This window comes from Bos javanicus, chromosome 13 (genome assembly GCF_032452875.1).
Source record: "Bos javanicus breed banteng chromosome 13, ARS-OSU_banteng_1.0, whole genome shotgun sequence".
Lineage (NCBI taxonomy): Eukaryota > Metazoa > Chordata > Mammalia > Artiodactyla > Bovidae > Bos > Bos javanicus.
Genome location: NC_083880.1, coordinates 46,425,423 through 46,444,853, shown reverse-complemented (window position 1 = coordinate 46,444,853; position 19,431 = coordinate 46,425,423). Strand labels below are relative to the sequence as shown.

Sequence of the window (19,431 nt, the reverse complement as noted above, 5' to 3'; positions counted from 1 at the left end):
AAGAGACTTAATGAAAATGAGTTTTTCTCTGCAGTTTCTACAGTTAAATCATGCACTTGCACTAATGAGCACAACTGCTTTGCACAAACTAAGGGACAAAATGAACTGGCTTCCATAAGCAAACAACCCAGCCGGGAGGAGGAAGAGGACAGAGCTAAGGCAGGGAGCAGCACACCAGCCCCACACTCTGCTACCCACAGGCAGCTGCATTCATAGGAGAGCATCACGTGGAGCCTCCACCTCGTTGAGCCTCCTGCACTCAGCTTCTCCACGTTTCAGTTACCACCACCTGTTAAATTTCAGGGCATCTAAGCAAATATCTGGGGAACATTTTTTGACTTATGGATTCCTCATAAGTCAAAATCAACTGTTTAAAAAATCCATCCTCATATAAAACAAATAAAAACTTACACTCCCCCAGGCTCAAGGAAATACACTACCTCGTCTACCCCACTGCTCTAACCATAAACCTGCAAATAAATTTTTAATCTTTCTCTCATATAAGCTTATCCCTCCTCACCTCCACTGTCACTAAACTGTTTCAATAACTATCATCTCTGAATGGAACCACAACCCCAACCTCCTAGGTCTCCCTCCCCCAGTCGCACCAATCCTTCTGCAGAATGATGCTCCCGAAGGAGTTAATCTCTCACCTTCAGCGTGCACCTGCCACGCCATGCACTGTAATATCTGGAACCAACCAAGCAGGCCAGCTGGACCCTCATCCCCCACCCTTTGCACAAAGCCTGAGTTGCAAACCCTCTACAACACAGCAAGGCAGCCGCCTCTCCATTACAGCAGGCCGGGCAAGTGTCTCCCTTCTTGACTCCTGCTCTCCTGATACAACACCCAGCAGAGCAGAATCCAGGGAAATATGCTTAATCATTTTCATTTTCACCCACTAAACATGTGGGAGGAAACTCCTTGTAGTTAAAACATAAAGTGCAAAAACTAAGATGATTCCAAGCGAAAGCTTCTGTTGCTGCATATTCCAGAAGATGTGTTAATGTGGGAAAACACAACATTCTTAGACAATGGTAAAACTATTGTGAGTTCACTGTAATTGATACTCTCTAGGCTTTGTGAATGGGTGTGTATGTGTTGTTCAGTCACTAAGTCATGTCTAACTCTCTGCAACCCCATGGACTGCAGCAGGCCAGGCTTCCCTGTCCTTCACCATCTCCCATAGTTTGCTCAAATTCATGTCCACTGAGTCAGTGATGCCATCCATTCATCTTATTCTCTGTCACCGCCTTCTCCTCCTGCCCTCAATCTTTCCAAGCATCAGGGTCTTTTTCAATGAGTCAGCTCTCTGCATCAGGTGGCCAAAGTACTGGAGCTTCAGCTTCAGTCCTTCCAACGAATATTCAGGACTGATTTCCTTTAGGATTGACTGGTTTCATCTCCTTGCAGTCCAAGGAACTTTCAAGAGCATTCTCCAGCACAATTCAAAAGCATCAATTCTTAGGCACTCACCCTTCTTTATGGTCCAACTCTCACATCCATACATGACTACCAGAAAAACTATAGCTTTGACTATACAGATCTTTGTGGGCAAAAGTGATGTCTTTGCTTTTTATTTCCTGTCTAGGTTTTCATAGTTTTCCTTCCAAGAAGCAAGTGTCTTTTAATTTTATGGCTGCAGTCACTCTAGTGATTTTGGAGCCCAAGAAAAGAAAATCTGTCACTGCTTCCACTCTTTTCCCCATTTACTTGCTGTGATGAAGTGATGAGAATGGATGCCATCACCTTCAGTTCAGTTCAGTTGCTCAGCTGTGTCCGACTCTTTGTGACCCCATGAACCGCAGCACGCCAGGCCTCCCTGTCCATCACCAACTCCCAGAGTTCACTCAAACTCATGTCCATTGAGTCAGTGATGCCATTCAGCCATCTCATCCTCTGTCGTCCCCTTCTCTTCCTACCCCCAATCCCTTCCAGCATCAGAGTTTTTTCAAATCAGTTAGCTCTACGCATCAGGTGGCCAAAGTACTGGAGTTTCAGCTTCAAAATCAGTCCTTCCAATGAACACCCAGGACTGATCTCCTTTAGGATGGACTGGTTGGATCTCCTTGCTGTCCAAGGGACTCTCTAGAGTCTTCTCTAACACCACAGTTCAAAAGCATCAATTCTTCAGCGCTCAGCTTTCTTTATAGTCCAACTCTCACATACATACATGACTACTGGGAAAACCATAGCTTTGACTAGATGCACCTTTGTTGATAAAGTAATGTCTCTGCTTTTTAATATGCTGTCTAGGTTGGTCATAACTTTCCTTCCAAGGAGTCAGCGTCTTTTAATTTCAAGGCTATAGTCACCATCTGCAGTGATTTTGGAGCCCCCAAAAATAAAGCCATCACCTTAGTTTTTTTGTATGTTGAGTTTTAAGCTAGCTTTTTCACTACTCTTACCTTCATCAAGAGGCTCTTTAGTTCCTCTGCACTTTCTGCCATTAGAGTGGTATCATCTGCGTATCTGAAGTTGTTGATATTTCTCCCAGCAATCTTGATACCACCTTGTGATTCATCCAGCCTGGCATTTCACATGATGTTCTCTGCATTTAAGTTAAATGAACAGGGTGACAATATTCAGCCTTGTCTTACTCCTTTCCCAATTTTGAACTAGTTCATTGTTCCATGTTCACTTCTACTTGTTGCTTCTTGACCCACATACAGGCTTCTCGGGAGACAGGTAAGGTGGTCTGGTATTCCCATCTTTTTAAGAATTTTCCAGTTTGCTGTGATCTACACAGTCAAAGGCCTTACTGTAGTCAATGAAGCAAAAGAAGATGTTTTTTCTGGAATTTCCTTGCTTTCTCTATGATCCAACAGATGTTGGCAACTTGATCTCTGGTTCTCTGCCTTTTCTAAACCTGTTTGTACATCTGGAAGTTCTCTAAAGCCTAGCTTGAAGGATTCTGAGCATAACCATACTAGCATGTGAAATGAGTATAACTGTATGGTAGTCTGAATATTCTTTGCCATTCTCCTCCTTTGGGACTGGAATGAAAATTGACCTTTTCTAGTCCTGTGGCCATGGCTGAGTTTTCCAAATTTGCTGACATATTGAGTGCAACACTTTAACAGCATCATCTTTTAGGATTTTAAATAGCTCAGCTGGAATTCCATCACCTCCACTAGCTTTGTTCATAGTAATGCTTCTTAAGGCCCACTTGACTTCACATTCTAGGGTGTCTGGTTCTAGGTGAGTGACCACACCAGTGTGGTTATCCAGGTCATTGAGACCTTTCTTTGTATAGTTTTTCCCTATATTCTTGCCACCTGTTCTTAATCTCTTCTGCCTCTCTTAGGTCCTTACAGTTTCTGTCGTTTATTGTGCCCATCCTTGCATGAAATTGGTATCTCCAATTTTCTTGAAGAGATTTCTCGTCTTTCTCATTCTGTTGTTACATTTCTGTGTGTATATTTGTGTGTTTATGTATGCATACATGTAAGTATGCACTTGGGGTCTGAACATAGAGAAGAGTTAAATGCAAAGTGATAGTGATAGTAAAAAAGTCCATTTAATTCTCAAAGTAACAACTCACAGAAGAAGTTCCTAGGTGGCAAACACACAAGATCTACTATTAGTATTAAGAGCAGAAGTAAAAGATCCTTTTGAAAATACACTGAAAGTCATGAGTCCTTGCACTGGAAGAAGTGGATGGAGACCAGAAACATTAAACACCGACCCAGGAGCCTGAGGATTCTCCTCATGCAAGTCCACCCTCGCCACCCAGCAGAGCACAGGAGGAGGACATAACAGAGGGGACTCCACTCCGCAGGGGTGATTTTACCTCCCATGAGCGTCTTTAGGGCACATCAGCACAGGGTACGAGCTCAAACGAGTGGCAGTGAGTCAGGCACTGGCCCCAGGGAGCCATGAAACACAGAAGTCTCCCACTTTGCCAAAGTTCACTTGTACAAAGGGCCTATATTAGTCCTGTTTTTGCTAACCAAGAGATCTGAAGAGAATTTCTGCCTTTGTGAAAATCAAAACCAGCTTTCTGAGTCTGTTTTGCAGCAAAGCTATAGAAGCAGTGCTCACTTGAGCAGTGAGCAACCCCTCCAAGCTCCTTCCCCAAGACATGAGACTCAGCATCCGGCCAACACCCGGCTGTGAGCAGTGTGTCCACCTATTCTGTGCTTCTCTGAACAAGATGCATCCTAAGGTAATTGCTTCTTTATTTTGGCTTATGGAAGGTTCCACTTCCAGACAGGACAGCGGGAGAACCTGTGCAACACTGTACTCAGAAAGTAGCACAGAGTCCAAGCACACTCTAACCACCAGCCTGAGAGATGAGGTGTGACAACTGAACACACTCTCATGTTCACCAAAAGGACAGCAAATCGGTTAATATTAAAATACATCAAATACCCCCTAACAGGCAGCTCTCCTTGAAAAAGTGATACCATGTTTGAAACAAAAAAAAATTTACATTCCACAGTTACGAACTTAAAAAGATATACTACTACTTATTCCAACAGGATCACAAGTCCTAGCCCACTTAGGATAATACTCTAACAGATGACAAAATAAGTAACATCACAATAAAAGTTCCAAGCAACTAGGAGAACCAGAATCACCGCCAATAATTCTGAATTACTGCTCAGCAAGGTAAATAACCTTCTCTCAGTCTTGTGGGCTCCCACAATCTCAACAATCATCACTATAAAACTAACATTAAAACTTTCTAGTTAAAGCCAGCATTTCTGATGCTTAGCTATGCTGTGTTTACAGCTCTCAAATCTACCAGGTTACTAGACCTAAGACACCTTTATGCAAGACACCCATGCTTTGAGCACTATTTGCAGTGGATATGGAAGAAGTCAGGCAAACCCCATTTTCTGCTCTTCTGCCATTGTGTGGTATAAGGCACCTGTCTCCAGGCCTCAGTTTCCCAAGCGGCAAGACAGGTGCTCCAAAGAACAAATGGGGGGAAGAGCCAGGGCTCTGGGTCCAAGTCACAGCTTGGTCCTCTGTGGAGGAAGGCCCAGCTCAGGCCTCCAGTCCAGAACAGTGCAGGCTGCGAAGGCACAGATTTTAGCAAAGATGGCTGTGGAGGAGCCAGTCTGAAAGCCTGAGCAGTGCTCAGAGCTCAGGGCAGATCCCTGTTTGCACAGAACAGACACGCGGTGGGTGTGAACAGATGGGCACCGCTTCCAAAGCCTGAAGGCCAAGGCCTGCACCAGACACAGATGTTAAGGACTGAACGCTTCAGGAAGGAGACCATGGAATTTAAATGAATTTCACTTAGGCTAGTTCTCAAAAACAAATCTGAATATATAATACAAACTAGAAGACCTGTTAGTGCCTTGCTAACAGGAAGGATTTTAAATGGATTAAAGCTAACAGATTAAACTATCTAAAATGACAAAGAAAACCCTTAATTTTCCTGGAATATATACATTAATTCAATGTTTTAAAAAGCACAGTTCAATGGCTGCTTTACAAATATGCTTTAAAAACGAAACAATAAAATACTGACTGTGGCTTCCTTGGTGGTCCAGTGGCTAAGACTCTGAGCTCCCAATGCAGGGAGTCCAGGTTCAATCCCTGGTCAGGGAACTAGATCTCACAACTAAGAGTTCACATGCCACAAATGAAAGATCCCACGTGCCACAATTAACACTTGGCACAGCCAAACAAATGCATATTTTTTTTTAAAACGTTGACCCAAAATTCTATCGTGTACATAAAATTAACACTTTTACCAATTCAATTTTTCTTTTAAAATTCCTCTGTTCGGGTATAAACTGAAAAGTATCCCACTGAGTTCTATACTAGGGCCAAGGAGAACATAGCGAGTCACAGTCCTCACTCTACCACCAGCCAATCATCTGTTCAGTTCAGTTCAGTCGCTCAGTCGTGTCCGACTCTTTGAGACCCCAAGAACTGCACCACACCAGGCCTCCCTGTCCATCACCAACTCCCGGAGGTCACTCAGACTCACGTCCATCGCTTTGGTGATGCCATCCAGCCATCTCATCCTCTGTCGTGCCCTTCTCCTCCTGCCCCCAATCCCTCCCAGCATCAGAGTCTTTTCCAATGAGTCAGCTCTTCGCATGAGGTGGCCAAAGTACTGGAGTTTCAGCTTTAGCATCATTCCTTTCAAAGAACACCCAAGATTGATCTCCTTCAGAATGGACTGGTTGGATCTCCTTGCAGTCCAAGGGACTCTCAAGAGTCTTCTCCAGCACCACAGTTCAAAAGCATCAATTCTTCAGCACTCACCTCTCTTCACAGTCCAACTCTCACATCCATACATGACCACTGGAAAAACCATAGCCTTGACTAGACGGACCTTTGTTGGCAAAGTAATGTCTCTGCTTTTGAATATGCTATCTAGGTTGGTCATAACTTTCCTTCCAAGGAGTAAGCGTCTTTTAATTTCATGGCTGCAGTCACCATCTGCAGTGATTTTGGAGCCCAAAAAATAAAGTCTGACACTGTTTCCACTGTTTCCCCATCTGTTTCCCATGAAGTGATGGGACCAGATGCCATGATCTTTGTTTTCTGAATGTTGAATTTTAAGCCAACTTTTTCACTCTCCTCTTTCACTTTCATCAAGAGGCTTTTTAGTTCCTCTTCACTTTCTGCCGTAAGGGTGATGGCATCTGCATATCTGAGGTTATTGATATTTCTCCCGGCAATCTTAACTCCAGCTTGTGCTTCTTCCAGCCCAGTGTTTCTCATGATGTACTCTGCACAGAAGTTAAATAATCAAGGTGACAATATACAGCCTTGACGTACTCTTTTTCCTATTTGGAACCAGTCTGTTGTTCCATGTCCAGTTCTAACTGTTGCTTCCTGACCTGCATATAGGTTTCTCAAGAGGCAGATCAGGTTTTCTGGTACTCACATCTTTTCAGAATTTTCCAGTTTATTGTGATCTGCACTTCCAATTAATTTTACTTCTGTGGGCTTCCGTCTCTGAATCTTTAGAGCTCTAACATCCTAAGAAAATAACCACAATACTACACTTTTGGAAGTTGTTTTCAGAAGCTATTATCAAATCTCAGTTAATAAAATAATCTAGACCAAAATGCAAAATCTCAGAAAATGACTTACTTCAAAGTGTTATTTCATCCACATCAAACATTACATAAATAGTTTAAAAGGATTAAAGCTCCCCCTCAGTCTTGTAATTACAGGCAGGTAACGATGGCAATGGCACCCCACTCCAGTACTCTGGCCTGGAAAATCCCATGGATGAAGAAGCCTGGTTGGCTGCAGTCCATGGGGTCGCGAAGAGTCAGACACGACTGAGCGATTTCACTTTCACTTTTCACTTTCATGCATTGGAGAAGGAAATGGCAACCCACTCCAGTGTTCTTGCCTGGAGAATCCCAGGGACAGGGGAGCCTGATGGGCTGCCATCTATGGGGTGGCACAGAGTCAGACACGACTGAAGCGACTTAGCAGCAGCAGCAGCAACAATGGCAGCAACAGTTAGAACTGGACATGGAACAACAGACTGGTTCCAAATAGGAAAAGGAGTACGTCAAGGCTGTATATTGTCACCCTGCTTATTTAACTTATATGCAGAGTACCTCATGAGAAACGCTGGACTGGAAGAAACACAAGCTGGAATCAAGATTGCCAGAAGAAATATCAATAACCTCAGATATGCAGATGACACCGCCCTTATGGCAGAAAGTGAAGAGGAACTAAAAAGCCTCTAGATGAAAGTGAAAGAGGAGAGTGAAAAAGTTGGCTTAAAATTCAACATTCAGAAAACAAAGATCACGGCATCTGGTCCCATCACTTCACGGGAAACAGATGGGGAAACAGTGGAAACAGTGTCAGACTTTATTTTTTTGGGCTCCAAAATCACTGCAGATGGTGACTGCAGCCATGAAATTAAAAGACACTTACTCCTTGGAAGGAAAGTTATAACCAACCTAGATAGCGTATTCAAAAGCAGAGACATTACTTTGCCAAGTAAGGTTCGTCTAGTCAAGGCTGTGGTTTTTCCTGTGGTCATGTATGGATGTGAGAGTTGGACTGTGAAGAAGGCTGAGCGCTGAAGAATTGATGCTTTTGAACTGTGGTGCTGGAGAAGACTCTTGAGAGTCCCTTGGACTGCAAGGAGATCCAACCAGTCCATTGTGAAGGAGATCAGCCCTGGGATTTCTTTGGAAGGACTGATGCTAAAGCTGAAACTCCAGTACTTTGGCCACCTCATGAGAAGAGTTGACTCATTGGAAAAGACTCTGATGCTGGGAGGGATTGGGGGCAGGAGGAGAAGGGCACGACAGAGGATGAGATGGCTGGATGGCATCACTGACTCAATGGACCTGAGTCTGGGTGAACTCCGGGAGTTGGTGATGGACAGGGAGGCCTGGCGTGCTGTGATTCATGGGGTCACAAACCGGACATGACTGAGCGACTGAACTGAACTGAACAATGGCATAAATAAAAAACAAACTACTCCATGTAACTGAATTAAGGCTGCTTTATGTGTATTGGTAATTATTATTAAACACTTGGTACAGACAGACACTTACTCCTTGGAAGGAAAGCTATGACAAACCTAGACAGCGTATTAAAAACCAGAGACATCACTTTGCCCACAAAGGTTCATAGAGTCAAAGATACGGTTTTTCCAGTAGTCATGTACAGATATGAGAATTAGACCATGAAGAAGGCTGAGCGCCAAAGAACTGATATTTTCAAACTGTGGTGCTGAAGAAGAAAGACTCTTAAGGGTCCCTGGGACTGCAAGGAAATCAAACCAATCAATCCTACAGGGAAATCAACCCTGAATATTCATTGGAAGGACTAATGCTGAAGCTCCAATACTGTGACCACCTGATTTGAAGAGCCTGGAAAAAATCCTGATGCTGGGAAAGATTGAAGGCAAGAAAAGGGGGGCGGCAGAGGACAAGACGCATCACCGACTCAATGGACATCAACTTAAACAAACTCTGGGGGGCAGTGGAGGACAGGGAAGCCTGGCATGCTGCAGTCCATGGGGTCACAAAGAGCCAGACACGACTTAGCGACTGAACAGCAACACTTATTCTTCACAAATTATCAATAAGCTTAACCACACTCCACCCCAAACTGTAAACTGACTAGCTAGCTCAGGACTCTCTCCTGATCCATAGTTTGTGTTCCATGTTTTTGGTCACCCAGGGTCAACTGCGGTCCAGAAACATCAAATGGAAAATCCCAGGAAAACAATGCATACGTTTTCAATGGTGCACGTCTGCAGAGCAGGACCTGATCTTGCACTGACCCGCCCGGACGTGACTCACACCTGCGTGCAGCGTATCCCGCCTGTTAGTCACTCTTTTGCCAGCTGGTCATCACATCAACTATCACAGTGTGACAGCGCTAGAGTTCAAGGGACTCTTATTTAATAACTACCCCAAAGGGCAATGGCTGCATGGCATCATCGACTCAATAGACATGAGTTTGAACAGCTTGTGAGAAATGATGGACAGGGAAGCCTGGCATGCAGTCCATGGGGTCACAAAGAGTCAGATACAACTAAGCAACTGAACAACAACCAAAGCGCAAGAGTCATGATGCTGGCAAGTGAGATATGCCAAACAGAAGCTGTAAAGTGCTTTCTGTAAGTGAAAAGGTAAAAGTTTCTGACTTAGTAAAGGAAAAAAAATTGTATGCTGAGGTTAATATCTACAGTATGAATACTGTGAAACTGTGAAAGAAAAAGAAATTTGTGCTAGTTTTACTGTTGCACCTCAAAGTGCAAAAGTTATAGCCACTGTGCTTGAAAAATGACTAGCAAAGATGGAAAAGGTATTAAATTTGTATAAAGCATTTTGAGATCACACTCACATAATTTTTATTTTGGTATATGGTTATAATTGTCATATTTTTATTAATTGTTGTTAATCTCTTACTGTGCCTCATCTGTAAATTAAACTTTACCCTAGGTATGTACTTATAGGAAAAAATAGTATATATATGGGTTACAGCGTTACTCACAGCTTTAGGTATCCACCAGGAGTCTCTGAAAGTGTTCCCCATAGACAAGGGGGCATCACTATAATGTGATTTGTGGCCATACAGGACACGACTGAGCAACTTCACTTTCACTTTTCACTTTCACGCATTGGAGAAGGAAACGACAACCCACTCCAGTGTTCTTGCCTAGAGAATCCCAGGGACGGCGGAGCTTGGTGGGCTGCTGTCTATGGAGTCACACAGAGTCGGACATGACTGAAGCGACTTAGCAGCAGCAGCAGCAGCAGTGACTTTGGGAAAACACCTGACCTATAGCGTTTTCATCTTGACCTATAATCTTGTGATTTCATGAAACACTTTAGGTTAAAAGATTAAAAACTTCCACAATAAAAACAATACTCTTGACATTCTAAACATCAAAGGAACAGTATGCTAAGAGTGTCCATGACAGAAAAAACCAAATGTTATGGTCATTCAGGGTAAGGAAGTTCAAAAGGGAGGGGATATCTGTATACATATGGCTGACTCATTCGACTATACAGTAGAAACTAGCACAACATTGTACAGTTGGACATTGGACAACTATACAACACTGCAGAGTCCATTGTCCATGGACTGTACAACACTGCAGAGTCCATGGGATTCTCCAGGCCAGAACACTGGAGTGGGTACCCTTTCCCTTCTCCAGGGGATCTTCCCAATCAGGGATCAAACCCAGGTCTCTCGCATTGTAGGCAGATTCTTTACCAGCTGAACCACAAAGGAAGCCCTGTAAAGCAACCATACTCCATTAAAAATTAATCTAAAAAAATAAAAATAAAAGTTAAGTCATTTAGTATCCCAAAGCACTCTTTTGCAGGGAAACATTTCACTCTTAACTGGAAGTTTCTCCAAGTCACAGGCTTTCAAATTCTGTGTGCCTGAATGCTTCTGTAGTTTTATTTGACGATCCTATTTCTACTTCTGGTCCTTTCATGATTAGGTTAACTCTCCTGCACTGAGCCCTGAAAGATAATGATTCCAGCAGAATGTAGGAAAACTCATCAACGTATACAAAGAAATGGGAAGAGCTATGAAAAACTAAGGGCCACAGGCACAGGGAGCAAGTACTAGGAGCTGCTTCACTCACTGCATCTTTCCGTCTTCACTGACTGCCCTTCCCCTCCCTAGATATTTAAGGTGTGAAGAAGCAAATACTGCTGATTCATAGTTACTCATTTGTGCAACGGTCGGTACTCCAAGTGACCTACGAAGGGAAACTGGAAATAGCATTCTAGTCTGACAGGAAGTATCGCTGGAGATACAGATATGAACTCAAATGAAATAAGGACCTTACAAAAGTACCAGGGAAAGTTTACCCCAAAGGTTTTCCACACTGAGCTTCTGCACTAAATGACAATCAGCTGCTTAAATCTTTTCACCTTCTAAAAAGTACAAGACAAAATGCTTTTGCCTTGTCCAGATATTTAAAAGGCAACTCTCTTCACAAGGACTTCAAGTCTGCTTTTAAAGGTTGCTGGCATTCCCTGACCATGGGAGCTGTGAGAAGCTAGCCTGCAATGGATTACAGTACATGCTACCTGCACTGTTTATAACATACACACACACAAACACACACGTACACAAAAGTGACCCTTAACAACACAGGCTTGAACTATTCAGATCCACTTTTACATGGATTTTTTTTTCAATAAATGTACACTACAGTACTGCATGACCCAAAGTTGGCTGAGTCCACAGGAGTGGAACCACAGATACAGAGAACCAACCAGAAAGTTCTACTCCAATTTTCAAATGCACAGAGGACTGGTGCCCCAACCCCTGTGTTGTCCAAGGATCAACTGTACACTGCAAGACATTATACAGATGGTAAAAATCTCAACAACAAAATACAGAGACATATGTAATCAACAAATAAAAATGTTCAGAAAGTATAAAGTACTTAGAGAAGAGGTTTTAAAGGACTTGATCATTTAAAAAATATTTGAAAAGGGAATGTTTAATATACTAAGCAAGAAATAACCACTACTGAAGCAATTTGTAAATCTATATCCAATTGGTCACTATGCTTTTAATCACTGCATTTTCGAGCCTGACAATAATACAAAGCTTTTTGAAATCTGAAAACAAAATGTCCTCGTTTTTCAGAGATGTTTCTAAAAAAGGAATCTGTTAATTAGTCTGCCTTAATAAAAGCTGAAATAACAAATATATTTTAAACAAGAAACACTAGCAGACTTAAGGCATATTTTTAAAGTATCTTTTACACACATGCGATTATCTGCAATACAAGTGAAAGGGATTCTAAGCAACGTATCCTTCATTACAAGTGAAAGGGATTCTAAGCATCGTATCCTTCATTTAGACCAGGGCTTCGACTGTTCCACTGTGATAAACACAAGTGAAAGCAAGAGGGCTTGCCACCCTGGGGTCGAGCAATACCAGTCTATGTGCAGCCATCCCTCCCTGTGGACATAACTCACAGTAAAGCAGAAGGACCACTTAAAAGAGGCAATCCTAGTCACACAAATCTCTAGTTTAAAGCCTCCTGACTGCGCCCCACTGTTCTTAGGAGAGAGAGCACAGTTCTCACCCTCGCCAGGAGCTCCAGACACCCAGGACCCTCTGCTGCCTCACTCACCTCCCTGGGGGGCAGCCTCTCCAAAGGAATTCTGAGCTCAGCCTCTGCACCCTTATGCTCTGCTCGGAAGGCCCCTCCCCCGCTTCATCATGCAAGGCTACATGATGACCTCCTGGCACAACATGACTGACTGTCTCCCTGCCTCACAGTGAGGACTGCTTATCCCTTTTTGTTCACCAGTACAACCGTGGTATTTACTCATCAATTATTTAGTGGACACCATGTTCTAAGGTCTGGGTTCACAGCAATGAACAGAAGAGACAAACCTTCGACTGCAGAGTTTACATTCAAGTACAAGAAGACAGAAGGTACATGGGATACAGAAATTACAAGGCATCTTATAACGAGGTACTAAGTGATACAAACAAAAATAAAGCAGGAAAGAGGGATGAGGGGTGTCTACCACCCTCCATGCAAGTGACATGACTGTCCTGATGGGGCTGCTCGAGGAAATGTGCGGTGCAGAGTCCTCAACAAGATTCACGTACAAAAGCTTCAAGAGTCCAAATGCAGGTCTATTTTACTTCAAGTAAAACAACTCACAGTATTACTTCCTTCTAGACCACAAGCCTTAGAGAAAAGCTCCGGTAGCATTCATCTTTGTACTGCTAATGTCTGGTTGATCAAAGAAGGAATGAATGAAGCGTTTCCTCTCAGCAGTCCTGCTTTGCATCAGGTCCTGGAGCAATGATTCTCAATAGAGAATAAAAAATGGAAAAATCCACTCAGGTTTAAAAATACATTTTCATTATCGTAACTGCTTTGTTTTTGGCTGATATAATTTAATTTAAAGCAAAATACAGAAAGAAATTTGTTCTCAAAAGGTGCACATTTTTAAAGACTGAGAAAGAATATTCTCAAGAGATCACCTAGTTAAATCATTCCACCTACAATACTGTATGCGTTGCATATAGCTATCAAGTCTGTTAACATTTTGTTAAGTATGATGTTTTATGCATTTTCTATTGAATTCTTTTCGAGTAAAGATTTTCCTGTTTGTTCATGAAAGCATGCAAAAAATTCTAAAACTGAAGTAGGAAGTGTTTTATCCCTCCAGAAAAACAAAGTTTACAACATCTGTAGTGTATGTGGTCCTGGGCTGGGCAGAGGTTAGGGACACAAAAGGATCTCCCCCACAAGGAGCTTATGTTAATTAATGAGTGCAATGCCTTGCAGTGCTACGGAAACACAAAAGAAAGTGCTCAGCACAACCTTAAAAATTAAGGCAAGGATTCCTGAAATACTTTTATAAAGATGGGTTAAGGAGTGAAGTTAAAAAAAAAAAGGCCTTCAATGTCAGGCAAAGAAACTACAGACAGCAAAGACAACACCAAGATTTGGGGGGAAAGGCTGTGGTCAGCTAAGGCCAACAAAGGGTGGTCCAGCTGGCAAGGAGAAAGCAGACGTGGCAAGGCCCCGGGTACATCTTAGTTAGGTGGGGGACAGTCACTGAGGAGTTTTCAAAAAGGCCTTTAAAGCTTCAGGATATGCCTTTAAAGCAATCTCTGGCTACAGCGTGACAAAAATGGTGTGTGCAAATAAAAACGAGCATTTTATTTTTATCCCACGAATAAATACCACCCTAATTTACCAGTTTTTGAGCCAAAACTTTTGCATGTCATATTTCATAAAGAACATTTTCAGTGAAGACTTGACTGAATTTAAGTTAAGTAGGAAGTGCTCTCCATGTTACAGAATGCACTCTGTGGCCCAGGTCTCGCTACAGCAGGGAAGCAGGGCTGACACTGAAGAGGGAACCAGACCATGACACAAGGCATAACAGGCACCACTCACCTGCAACCCTTCCTGAGTACAAAGGTGTCACGACAGCTTTAGAAAATATGGCCAAAGAGTTTATAAAGGCAATGAAGTGACAAAAGGTACAGGGCTCTGTGGGTGAGGAGAGTGAGAAGGAAGGAGAAACAAGCTGAGTCAATCATTTTGCCTGATCATAAGAAAGACATTTACACATGGGAAAAATAAAAGTGTTAGAACATGAAGAAAAATTCATTTCCATGTTGGAATTATTCTCCCCCTTTTAGTAAGAGACCCTAATGGTTGTCTACCTTACAATTCCACATTCTAATAAAAAAAAATTCATTTTGTAATCAAGATAACTTTAGGAGTAGAGTAGCTTCAAACATAGCACAAGTGCAACAATTAGGAGCAAAAAGTTCAAACTGAACTAAATTAAAATCTGGTCGGGTGAGTGTAACCCTCTCAGAAGGCTGTGCCTCCTTTACTGTGCTCTAAAATTAGCTCTTACAGAAAAAGGAGAACTCTTTACAGGAATAAAGTTTTACAAAAACAGCATTTAAGTGACCCAACCCTGCAGCAGTGTCTATTTAACAATGTACTTTTAATAAATACAAATTTACTGCTTATTTTCTTCTCTTCATTAGAAAAGTTGAATCAATGGTCTCATAGGAGGAATCACAATATATGTAATTTTCTTGCATTTACCAATCTGAAAAAAAATCCTTAAATATGAGAGAACTCTACAACAGAGTACAAGCATGAAACCCAATTTGAAACTTGTGCCTTACCCATTAGGATGAAAGCAAATGAGATCTAAATATATATATAGTTTTGCAACCTCAAGGAACCATCATAAAGATAACACGTTACTTAAATTAGAAGACCTAGATTATAATCCTAGTTTTCACTATAGGAAGTATTAACTCCAGCAGGACACTCTGAAATAATGGTGAAAAGAGTTTGTCGGCCACTTCTTGGTGGGTAACATCAACTGCAGCTCTATCACTGTAAAAACCTGTAAGATTGTTGAAATCTGTGTAGAGTAGTGGGGCTACTTTAAGGCATTATCGTTATTACCATTAAAAACATGATGTTCCCATCTTGCACTTCAGTATGTACTGTAGAATTACTTTATGATATATGAAGGCTGCTTCATTAAAAAAAGAGTGTAAACACTTCTTTCCACAGATTTTAAACATGCATTTATGAAAATTTGTGCTTATCTGTGAAAACCGTATTAGTATGAATAAATTATCCAAATCTCAATTTTTTAGAAGTACAATCCCTAGGAACATTAAATAAAATCAAAATTTTCCCTAAAGGTGCTGCCATTTAATTGCAGCTATTCTTCAACAACACACATAAATATGAATGCCAAGAAATTTCTGTACTCAAATTATCCATTCTCCCTATTACTCAAATATAGTAAAACTCTTTTCTCCAAATAAACATCCTGTCCTCGGAACTTACTTTCTCTGCCCAAATGCATGTGATAAACTAAAAAACAAAAAATTCTGTTAATAAATTAAAATTGACAGCCACAAAAAGAATATTGACAATAGTAATAAGGTAAACACCATTTCCAAATTCTAAGTAAGAACTTAACAATACAACAAAATATTAAAAACAACCAACATCAACATGTTACAAATAGCCCTATGAAGCTGTTATTATTACTATCCCTCTTTCAGATAAGAAAGAGAAGCACCCAGAGAGTAATTTCTAATCAATAAGAAACCATGTCTACCTCTCTTCGTTCACACGCCCATTTTTTCTCCTTAAAAAGTAAATTCATATCAACTTTTCAAAATACAGGATGAAATTAATTTCTAAATGTAAGTTTCGAAGCTAAGTACACAAATCAAATGTATGGTTGATAAATAGACGCTAATCTGATGCCTTTGAGAAAGTATTTCACCGTAGCAACTCGAGCAAAGTTCTATCAAGCGGTTTCATATAGCCTGATTACAAAATTGCCTTGCAGAATATTAAATACAGAGAAAAATTGACAAGCCACAACCATTTCAATTTCTGTAAAGTACCTCGACGGTAAATTAGAAGGAGCCAGGTAGGTGGGAAAGTATGCAAATTGCACACTGCGCATACTGACCTCCACAGAAATGAACATCACTCTTTCCCACTGTGGTCTTTGCAAACTACAACTCAGAACCTATCTCAAAAGCATTTTATATACTTAACACAAAATAAGAGACCAGATAAATATCTCATTTCCCTGCACAGTTCAGGGAAATCTTCGCGTTCCTTCAGTTCTCCAAAACTTCAAGCTTCCACTTAACATTTAGGGCAAGTTACAGCGCAGCCAAGCAGAGGGTCTCGAACGCACAGGATAGCTACTCTACAGAAAATCTTCTCAAGTTTCAACTCAGCCTAAATTAAAGACCATTTTACGTAGAAATGAGGGGGAAAACAAGATGACCTGCACGGAAAGTTGCAATACAAAATTACAGTGAAGTCTGAACAAGTCTTAAGTTTTACGTTCTGATTGGACACGACTGAGAAGCAGGTGGTAAGAGACTCCCGACCTGCCCCTTCCTCGAGCACAGGGCATCTTTAGAATTTTTTTCCCATTTCTTCCAGAGTGTGCGTGTGCTCAAGCCTCTCAGAGGAGAGTGGGCGCGTCCCAAGCACACCCAAAGCAACAGGATTCCACTTCCTGGTCCGAGGGACCCGGGCCCTCCCCGCCCGGCCGGCCGCGATCCCGGGCCCGGGCGGAGGGCAGGGCGAGGCCGCCGCAGTGCGGGCTGGACGGCTGCGCTGCCCGGACCCTGCCCCGGCTCCCAAGACCTCAGCACGGCCCTGCCCGGACCCAGCCCTGCTCGCCGCCCCGACCCGGCCCCGGCGCGCACCCAGGCCCCTCGGCCCGCGCCCCGGCCCGGCTGCGCCAGCCCGGCCCTGCCCGGCCGCGTCCTCCGGGAAGATGGCGGCCCGTGACAGGCGGGCGCGGCGCGGGTCCGAGGCGGCGGCCGGGTGCGGCGCGGCGGGAGCGTGAGCGGGGAAGAGCGGCCCGCCCGCCGCCGCGCTCACCTGTCAGCGCCGCCGCCGCCGCCGCCCGGCCGCCGACCGCCGCAGCCCCGGTGCCCGGCGACCGCGCCACACGCGGACGGGCTGTGAGGGAGGGGCGGGAGCAGGGGCGCGGCCGGCCCGGACGAGCGGCGGGGGTCGGAGCGGCGCGGGCTGACGGCGGGACAGCAGCGGCTCCTTCCCGTTTCAGGCCGAAAAGGTCTCAACCTCGCGACTCCAGCGCCCCAACGCTCCTTCCCGTTCGCATGAGAACACACAGCTCCCGCTTCCGGGACCTGCCGGAAGTCCCTCCCCTCGCGCTCGCGCGCCCGCTACTCCCCACTGGGTCCGCCGACAGGCGCTCGGCGCCCTTACGTCATGTCGACATGGCGTCTCGATTGGCCTAGCGCGGCGCCGGGTCCGCCTCCTCCTCTAGGCCTCTAGGCGCGCGTGCCCCTGCCGGTGGCTCCTGTGATTGGTGGGGGCGCGCACGCAGGCCCGCCCCGCGCACGTAGCCCCCGCCCCAGCCCGCGCACGCTGTCTGCTCAGCCCCCCGCCTCAAGCTGAAGGAGGCGCGTCAGCTGGGGTCCCTGACTCCGCCCCTTTCACTCAGGGACCCTGACTGCCGACGCCAGTCACCCTAGGGCCCTGAGCCCGCCCCCGCCCCCGTCAGTAGAGGGCCGCTACCCAAGTCCCCCTCGGCCCCGGACCCCGGCTCCTCACCCTCTCCCCGAGATCAGACTCCGCTCCGAGACTGTACGGCTGTCCGGTGGTTGGGTCAGGAAAGACCCCAAAGCGCGCTCTAGAGAAGGGGAAGGCGGCGCCCACTGCCCGTCAGCCGGCTACGTTCTCCGCGCTTTCAGAGAAAATGCCGAAGACTGGGGACGTCTTCCCAAACCCGAGCTGGTGCCACCTACCCAACCCATTCTGAGGGGAGGGGAAACAAAGTGAAGTGTGTTCACCGGTTTTAAGCCTGATTGCCGGCGTGCCTGCTGCGCCTGGCCGTGCTTTGTGCAGACACGCTTGCGGCCTGAAGCCTGCTCAGGGTCCCCCCGACCAGCCTCACCCGTGCACCAGCGCCTCTTAGCTTTGCCTTTTGAGGGCCCAGACACCCACAAGGCGCGCATCCGACTTCGACGTCAGGTCTGGGAAGATCACTTATCGACAACCGGTGCTGGGCGCTGACTTTCTGCTTTGGGATACGTTGTCACACCCCTTCTGAGAAACTTGCCATTTCACTAGTGCTACTCGTGGCAATGTCCCTAAGATAATCATGTAAGACAGAGTTCCTCTAAGATTCAAAGCATGTGTCAATACATATTTCAGGAGGAGAAAGTCACCTTTGGAGTTCACTTTCCAAGAGAACCTGTTGCCTACGTTGCGGAGCCCTTCTGAGGAACCTCTACATGGGACCTCACGGACTGGGGCCCAGGAAGTCATCCCCAGGCGCGGTGATGTGGTCCTCCTTTGAAAACCCGGGAACCCTCCGAAGTTGGCAAGTTAGATCTCCATTTTGTCTGCCTGTGTCTGCGTCTGGCAGAAATTTTGATGCACCGATAAATTCCTGTACAAAAGAGATTAAAGGATAGGAGAATGCTTTATATTAAAATGACGTCTCTTACTTTCCATTAATGTTGTGTGATCCCAAACAATCAAAACTGGCTTTTTTTTTTTCTTGTGTGATTATCTTAACCTGTACTTCAAAAGAAGCACCCATTTTCACCTTAGGGTGTGAGGTTAAATATACCACAGTGAATTTTTATGGCATTTCTACTTAGAAAGATAAGATCAATTTTTTAAAAAACCACCTCTCATCTAAAACAGTTACAAGTTCTACCTATTCTATCCAAAAGCTGTTTCCTTTTCCCGCGTTTGGTGGTTTTGCCTGCTGTTACTTCTCTCCCAGTTAGTTTTAGTAGCCTCACAGCTGATCTTACCCACCATTCACCATGCCAGCTTACTTTTCCTTTAAAACCATCCCCCTCTGAGTTGAGACTTCTTGGTTGCCCCAGAGGGTGAAGTCCAAATTATCTTTCATGGGCTAGCACACCCTTCACAAGCTAGCTCACAGTAGC

The 19,431-nt window shown here is 44.3% G+C and overlaps 1 protein-coding gene across 2 annotated transcripts in view; it reads right to left on the bottom strand.

Moving 5' to 3' along the window:
- The window catches only part of LARP4B (La ribonucleoprotein 4B), a 91,202-nt gene extending 72,496 nt beyond the window's left edge, over positions 1 to 18,706 (bottom strand). The window contains exon 1 of one of the 2 annotated variants that reach the window (XM_061436548.1): positions 18,080 to 18,706. The gene's annotated coding sequence lies outside the window, so the exon portion shown is untranslated. Of the gene's footprint in view, positions 1 to 17,380; positions 17,470 to 18,079 lie in introns of those variants that run through there. The other variant, XM_061436549.1, reaches the window with a different exon arrangement.
- Between the last annotated feature and the right edge of the window lie 725 nt (positions 18,707 to 19,431).